Raw genomic sequence first — 8,180 nt, forward strand, 5'->3', positions numbered from 1 at the left:
TGGTTGGTTCTCCAGGCATCCAACCCTCAGCCTTAGGTGACCCTGGAGCAGGTGCAAAAATCACCTCGTTAATGTAACAATAGACACTTTTATCACTCAGTTAATTAGGGAGTTCCAACAGTTTTAAGAGGTCCTTGTCCTGTTTAAGAGGAATAGGACAAGACCAAATATATATTTCTTATTATAAATCACAATATCACATAAGGTATATAACTTAAATGATTGTGTCCTTGGTTAGAGTTCGAGTTGAAGGAAGACATAAAATTGATAAAAATGAGATATTAGTAGTTGCAGTTTCTCTAAAGGCAATATATTAGTTAGGAGAGGCTAATTGCTTTAACAGTTTTTAAGATATCTTCATCACTTTTCCATCATAAAAACGTAAGTGCTCTTTGGTCTCTTTGAAACTTTTTTTTTTAATTTTAAATGTTTTTATTTATTTTTGAGAGAGAGACAGAGCACGAGCAGGGAAGGACAGAGAGAGAGGGAGACGTGGAATCCAAAGCAGGTTCCAGGCTATGAGCTGTCAGCACAGAGCCCTGACGAACCGTGAGATCATGACCTGAGTTGAAGTTGGCTGTTTAACTGACTAAGCCACCCAGGCACCCCGGCCTCTTTCAAACTTCTGACAAACTTTGAATATGTGATCAACATCTGCCGCTATGAGAGACCATTTGTCTATTTCTCCTTGTAATGTGTCCAAGTTTGCTTTATGTATTTTGCAGCTATGTTTTCAGGTGCCTAAATTTAAAATTTTCATATTTGTATGATGACTTGCTTTGTCATCATGAAGTGATGCATTTGATATTAATACAGCTACTCCAGCACTCTTCTGATTAATACAATTTTTTAATCGTTTTACCCCAATCTTTAAATATCTTTATATTTTATTTTTTAAGTGTTTATTTTTGAGAGACAGAGAGGGACAGAGCATGAGTAGGGGAAGGGTAGAGAGAGAGGTAGGGAGACACAGAATCTGAAGCAGGCTCCAGGGTCTGAGCAGTCAGCACAGAGCCTGATGTGGGGCTTGAACTCATGAACTGTGAGATCATGACCTGTGGTGAAGGATGCTTAACTGACTGAGCCATCCAGATGCTCCTGAATATCTTTATATTTTAGATGTGCCTCTTGGAAAAGCCACACTTGGTTTTTTTCCTCAGTCAAAAATTTACTTTTGCCTTTTTTTTTTTTGGAGTATATTGTCTCTCCCTCTCTCTATGTAATATGATTATTAACATATTTGGGTTTAAACCTGTCATCTTGTTTTATGCCTGATTTTCTCTGGTTCTGTGTCCATCTGTTCTCTTCTTCTTCTTCTTTTTTTTTTTTTGTCCTTTCCATTTTCCTGCCTTCCTTTGAATGAACTTTTCTAAATCATTCAATTCTCAGATTCCTTAGTGTAACTCACAGCTTCCACCTGGGATGATTTTCCTTTTGCCTGAAATATATCCTTTAGAAATTCTGTTAGTGATAAATTCTGTTTCTGTTTATCTAAAAGTATCTTTGGGAAGCCTGGCTGGTTCAGTCGTGGGAGTGTGCAGCTCTTGATCATGAGTTACAGCCCCACGTTAGGTATAAAGATTACTGAAACAAATATATGTTAATAGATAAAAGATGACAAATAAATAAATACATAAATAAATCTTTGGCTCTCATTTTTTTATAAGTAAACTCTACCTGATTAGGGAGGCTAAGCACAACTATAAAACACCTTCACAGCAACCCCTAGATTATTATTTCTACCTGCAATATGGGACTGGAGCCCTTGACCTTGAGATCAAGACTTGGATGCTTTATGGACTGAGCCAGCCAGGTACTCCTATTTGGCTCTAATTCTTTTTTTTTTTTTAATTTAATTTTTAAAAATTTAAGTCCAAGTTAGTTAACATATAGTATAATAATGGTTTCAGGAATAGAAGTTTAGTGATTCATCACTTCCATATAATACCCAGTGCTCATTCCAACACATGTCCTCCTTAATCTGCATGGCCCACTTATCCCATCCTCACACCCAACACCCCCCAGCAACTGTTTGTTCTCTGTATTTAAGAGTCTCTTATGGTTTGCCTCCCTTTCTGGTTTTGTATTATTTTTGTTTCTCTTTCCCTATGTTCACATGTTTTGTTGCTTAAATCCCACATATGAGTGAAGTCATATGATATTTGTCTTTCTCTGACTTATTTTGCTTAGCATAATATACTCTTGTTTCATCCACAGTGCTGCAAATGGCAAGATTTCATTCTTCTTGATCACCGAGTAATACTCCATTGCATATAAATAACACATCTTCTTTATACATTCCAGCTGATTGATATTTGGGCTCTTTCCATACTTTAGCTATTGTCGATAGCACCACTATAAACACTGGCGTGCATGTATGGGCCCCTTCGAATCAGCATTTGGATAAATACCTAGTAGTGCAATTGCTGCGTCGTAGGGTAGTTCAATTTTGAATTTTTTGAGGAACCTAGCTCTCCTTCTTGAAAGAGATTTTCACTGAGTATAAAATTCCAGGTTGCAGGGCTCCTGGGTGGCTCAGTCAGTTAAGTGTACAACTTCGGCTCAGGTCATAGTCTCGTGGTTTGTGAGTCCAAGCCCCATGTCGGGCTCTGTGCTGACAGCTCAGAGCCTGGACCCCTTCAGATTCTGTGTCTCCTCCTCTCTCTGCCTCTCCCATGTTCATGCTCTGTCTCTCTCTATCTCTCNACATATAGTATAATAATGGTTTCAGGAATAGAAGTTTAGTGATTCATCACTTCCATATAATACCCAGTGCTCATTCCAACACATGTCCTCCTTAATCTGCATGGCCCACTTATCCCATCCTCACACCCAACACCCCCCAGCAACTGTTTGTTCTCTGTATTTAAGAGTCTCTTATGGTTTGCCTCCCTTTCTGGTTTTGTATTATTTTTGTTTCTCTTTCCCTATGTTCACATGTTTTGTTGCTTAAATCCCACATATGAGTGAAGTCATATGATATTTGTCTTTCTCTGACTTATTTTGCTTAGCATAATATACTCTTGTTTCATCCACAGTGCTGCAAATGGCAAGATTTCATTCTTCTTGATCACCGAGTAATACTCCATTGCATATAAATAACACATCTTCTTTATACATTCCAGCTGATTGATATTTGGGCTCTTTCCATACTTTAGCTATTGTCGATAGCACCACTATAAACACTGGCGTGCATGTATGGGCCCCTTCGAATCAGCATTTGGATAAATACCTAGTAGTGCAATTGCTGCGTCGTAGGGTAGTTCAATTTTGAATTTTTTGAGGAACCTAGCTCTCCTTCTTGAAAGAGATTTTCACTGAGTATAAAATTCCAGGTTGCAGGGCTCCTGGGTGGCTCAGTCAGTTAAGTGTACAACTTCGGCTCAGGTCATAGTCTCGTGGTTTGTGAGTCCAAGCCCCATGTCGGGCTCTGTGCTGACAGCTCAGAGCCTGGACCCCTTCAGATTCTGTGTCTCCTCCTCTCTCTGCCTCTCCCATGTTCATGCTCTGTCTCTCTCTATCTCTCAATAATAAATAAAAACGTTAAAAATTTTTTTTAAATTTCAGGTTGGCAGTTGTGATGTTCTTTGGATGTATCAACCTGTCTAGTTCACAGTTAGTGATGAAACAGCAATCTAGGAGTTGTGTTCTGTAGTTGTTCTTAGCCTCCCTAATTGGTGAACTTTAAGTAAGGAAAAGTATCCTATGACGTGAGTGGCCTAATCCAACAATAGAAAGGCCTTATAGAGCAGAGCTGAGGCGTCACAGAATGGAATAGAAATCCTACCTGTGGCTTGTAGCTCCAGCCTGTGCCATTTGAGTTCCAGTCTGCCCTCCAGATTTCGGACCTGCTTTGCCAGCCCCCAGAATGTCATAGCTGATTCTTCGCAACAAGTCTCTTCATATGTATCTCTTCCTGATTCCATGTCTCTGCTTGAACTCTGACTGAGGCACATTTTCTTTCCGCTTATCTAAGACACCACAGTATTGTCTTCTGGCTTCTCTTCTTTCTTTTGAGAACTCAGTTGCGTGTCTAGCTGCTTACTTTGAAAATACCCTCTTCCTCTCACTCTCTGGCTGCTTTCAAGGCTCTGCCTTTGGTCTTTGTCTTTCCGAAGTTTCACTGTGATGCATTTAGGTGTGAAAATCCTAAGCAACATAAATTCCTCTGGAATCTGTGAATTGGTGTGTTTCATATTTTCCTCAAAAGTGCTCTGCCGTTATCTCTGCAGACACTGTGTCTGCTCCATTCTCTCTCTCCTCTCCTTCTGGGATTCGATTTCCAAGAGTTGCTCAGGTAGTCTTTCTGCCTGTCTCCTGCCTGCCTCCCATATTACACGTTGTGAGTAATTTCTTTTGATTGATCTTTCAGCCCACTGATTCTTCTGTTACCAGACATGTTTTTCAAGTTTTCATTTTGGTTGTTATAATACCCGTTTCTAGAATCTCTATTTCGTTCTTTCCAAAATCTGCTTTGTTACTTTTAATGGTTCTACAGATATTTTCAAGCTTGTCATTTATATATTTCGCTCCTGATAATTCAAATATCTAAAATTTAGATGGGTCTGTTTTAGCTTTTTATGTTTTTCTACTGGTTTTTATTCATGTTGTCTTACTTTCTTGTGTATTTTTATTCGCTGATTATTGCCCTTCGGAACAGTTTGGCGGTTTGCTGGTGCCCAGGATAAATGAGCCCTATTTCATAGAGGTGTTGCATTTGTTTCCGCCAAGTGCAAGGTCATACCAGTTGTCAGCCATCTCACTTTGAGGTTCTCTGGTTCACCCAGGCTTTGCTTCTCTCTTTTTTCTTTCTTAAGCAAAAAAAGTTTATTTACTTATTTATTTTGAGAGAGGGAGAGCGCATGCATGGGGGGGAGGGGACGGTGCAGGGGAAGGGTGGAAGCAGGAAGAGGGAGAGAGCGAATCCCAAGCAGGCTCTGTGCTGTCAGCACAACCCTGATGGGGGGTTCAATCCCACAAATCATGAGACCATGACCTGAGCCAAAACCAAGAGTTTGTTGCTTAACCGACTGAGCCACACAGGCACCCTGAGTCCAAATACTTTTAAACACAAATGTACAGCCATAACTTCTTAGAGACTTTTCCCTTCTTAGCTTTCTGTTTTTGTTTGCTTGTTTTCTCCCGTTCTGTTACTGCAGGGAGGTAGGGGGAGTCTCGTGCTGCTTTACCATTTCTTTTTTAGTGTAGCTAATATTCTGCCTCCAATTACAATGTGTGGGTTCCCTCCACCCCCTTGCACCAACTCAGTTGGACACTCCTCCCCCAGAGATAGCATTAGATCCACAGGCTAAGCACTCAGTTCCACAAAACTGATCCCATTTCAGATGCCAACTCCAAGTCCAGGTTGTTACCTGTGCTTCTGATCGACTGGCTAAAATTAGAGGTTCCCACAACTTCCTCTTTGGGTTTGATTAATTTGCTAAGCAGCTCATAGAACTCAGGAAACCAGTTTATTCACTAGATTACTGGTTTATTAAAAAGGATTTGAAGGGTTCCTGGGTGGCTCAGTCAGTTGAGTGTCTGACTCTTGGTTTCAGCTCAGGTCGTGATCTCATGGTTTGTGAGTTCAAGCCCCGAGTTGGGCTCTGGGCTGATGGTGTAGAGCCTGATTGGGATTCTCTGTCTCCCTCTCTCTATGTCTCTCCCCAACTTGTGCTCTCTGTCTCCCCCAAATAAATAAACAAACTTTAAAAAAAACAAAAAAAACTATATGAATCAACAGCCAGATGAAAAGATGCACAGGGCCAGACACAGGGAAAGGGTGAAAAGCATTCAGCCCCTAATCTTGTGTTCACAAACCCAGAAGCCCTCCAAATCCCATCCTTTTGCTTTTTTTTTTTTCTTTTAATGGAGGCTTTAATAGGTGTGGTTGATTAAATCCCTGGCCATTAGTGATTGCTTGACCCCCCAGCTCCTCTCCCCTCCCCAGATCACAGTTGGTGGGACTGAAAGTTCCAGCCCTCTATTCCTGCTTGGTTCTCCTGGCAACAAATCACAATCTCACAGCAGCCTTTGGGGGTCCCTATGATGTAAGGAATGTTATTCCCTCAGTTTCCCCTTTTTGGGTGCGTTCTTGGCTTTGACTCTGTCTCCTCTTAGCAAGGAGGCTGGAGAACTCAGGACGAAGTGTTCAGCATCAGCATTTTTAGCACGAGATGGTTCTGGTGCTCAGATGCTTTCCCCTGACTTCAAGGCTCAGGCCTTCCCCCAAATTCAGATGGCAGGTCCCACTACCTTTTCACTTCCTTACTGTTTTTACCAAACTTTTTGGGGGTGGGGAGAGGCAGAGAGACAGGGAGTAAGAGAGAATCCCAAGCAGGCTCCATACTCAACACAGAGCCTGATGCGGGTCTCAACCCTGGGATCATGGCCTGAGCTGAAATCAAGAGTCAGACACTAACTGAGCCACCCAGGTGCCCCATCAATACTTCATATGTTTCATTTTAGAGGATAGGTCGGTCCTTATTATCTAGCTCAACATTAACGGAAGCTGAATCTCTGTATAGAATGTTCCAACATACACACACACCGTCTTTCTACTTCCTCTTATGACTCTAGTCAGCTGGTGTGGTGGTGCAGATTCCCAGACCTGCTTGCTGCATGTGGACTTCATCACATCTTGTCCAACAGGCAATACATCTTCTAAAATTAGCTCCCAGGTGCCCAAACCCTGACCATGAAAATAAACAAGGTCAGTTGTGAGCTAATCCGCAAGGATGTTCTGTCAGAAAGACACCACGCGGGGCAGGGTTTCCCTGACAGCTGCACTCTGAGGTGGTGTGGGGCTTGCAGAGAAATTTAAAGGGGGAGAAGCAGGGATAGGACCTTGTCCTGAGGGTCAAGACATGTGGGTTAGCCGGCCAAACGGTCAGATGAAGGGGTCTAGGTGTCCAGTGTTTGAAGAAGTTAGCTCACTTCAGTCAAAATTAAGGATATTGGTTTCTTGGGGGCACCTGGGTGGCTCAGTCAGTTAAGTGTCTGACTTCAGCTCAGGTTATGATCTCGCAGTCTGTGGGTTCAAGCCCCATGTTGGGCTCTGTGCTGACAGCTTGGAACCTGAAGCCTGTTTCAGATTCTATGTCTCCCTCTCTCTCTGCCCCTTCCTTTCTCACACTGTGTCTCTGTCTCTCAAAAATAAATAAACATTAAAAAAAAAAAAAGGATATTGGTTTCAGGGTCACCTGGGTGGCTCAGTGGGTTAAGCATCCGACTTCAGCTCAGGTTGTGATCTTCCACTTGTCGGGTTTGAGGCCTACATTGGGCTCTGCACTAGCAGTGCAGAGCCTGCTTGGGATTCTCCCTCTCTCTCTCTCTCTTTTCCCCTCCCCCACTTGTGCTTTCTCTCTCTTTCAAAATAAATAATTTTTTTTAAATGTAAAAAAAAAAAGATATTGGTTTCAGGGGTGCCTGGGTGGCTCATCTGGCTACATGACTAACTCTTGATCTCGGCTCAGGTCTGATCTCACTGTTTGTGAGATTGAGCCCTGTGTCATGCTCTGCACTGACAGCACAGAGCCTGCTTGGGATTCTCTCTCTGCCCCTCCCCCCTCCCCCACGCCCACCCCATGTGTGCACTCTCTCTCACAAAACAAACAAACATTTAAAGAAACAAAGGATATTGGTTTCAGTTCAAGACAGACTTAATAACAGGAGACTTGAGCCTTCTTTTTGGGGACATGAGCGTGGGTCAGGCCCAGAAGCTAGGCCTGCGAGAAGTATTTGCTTACGGCAGGGGTGGAGCACTGGGGGCTGCATGAGGGGAGTGTGCAGCAGTGTGTAACGTTTTCAGGAGCAGAGGACCTGGGAACAAGAGTCTGAATGGCTGAGGGGAGACTGAGGGCTTGGTGGGTCAATTTCTCTTCTGGTCCCTTTTCTTACCTCTCAACGGCTTTTCTTCTCTCCCACTTCTGTTTCCTGCCCATGTGGGTCTCCTTCTCTCTGCCTCTCTGATGCATGAAGAGGTGGGTTGTGATGGCAGACCCTATCATTAGGGTGACCTAGTCCCATGCTTCTCAAAGAATCTACAGAATTCTGGTAAGAGGTACGGAAACCTACAGGATGAGGGAACATCTTTCTCAAGTTGTACTTGTCTTTGGAAGATTTAGGAAACAAAGTATTTTTTCCTATTCAAAGAAAAATAAGTTTTCTCCGTACACGTT

Source organism: Crocuta crocuta, unplaced genomic scaffold (assembly GCF_008692635.1).
Source record: "Crocuta crocuta isolate KB4526 unplaced genomic scaffold, BGI_CrCroc_1.0 scaffold282, whole genome shotgun sequence".
In the NCBI taxonomy this organism is placed as follows: Eukaryota; Metazoa; Chordata; class Mammalia; order Carnivora; family Hyaenidae; genus Crocuta; species Crocuta crocuta.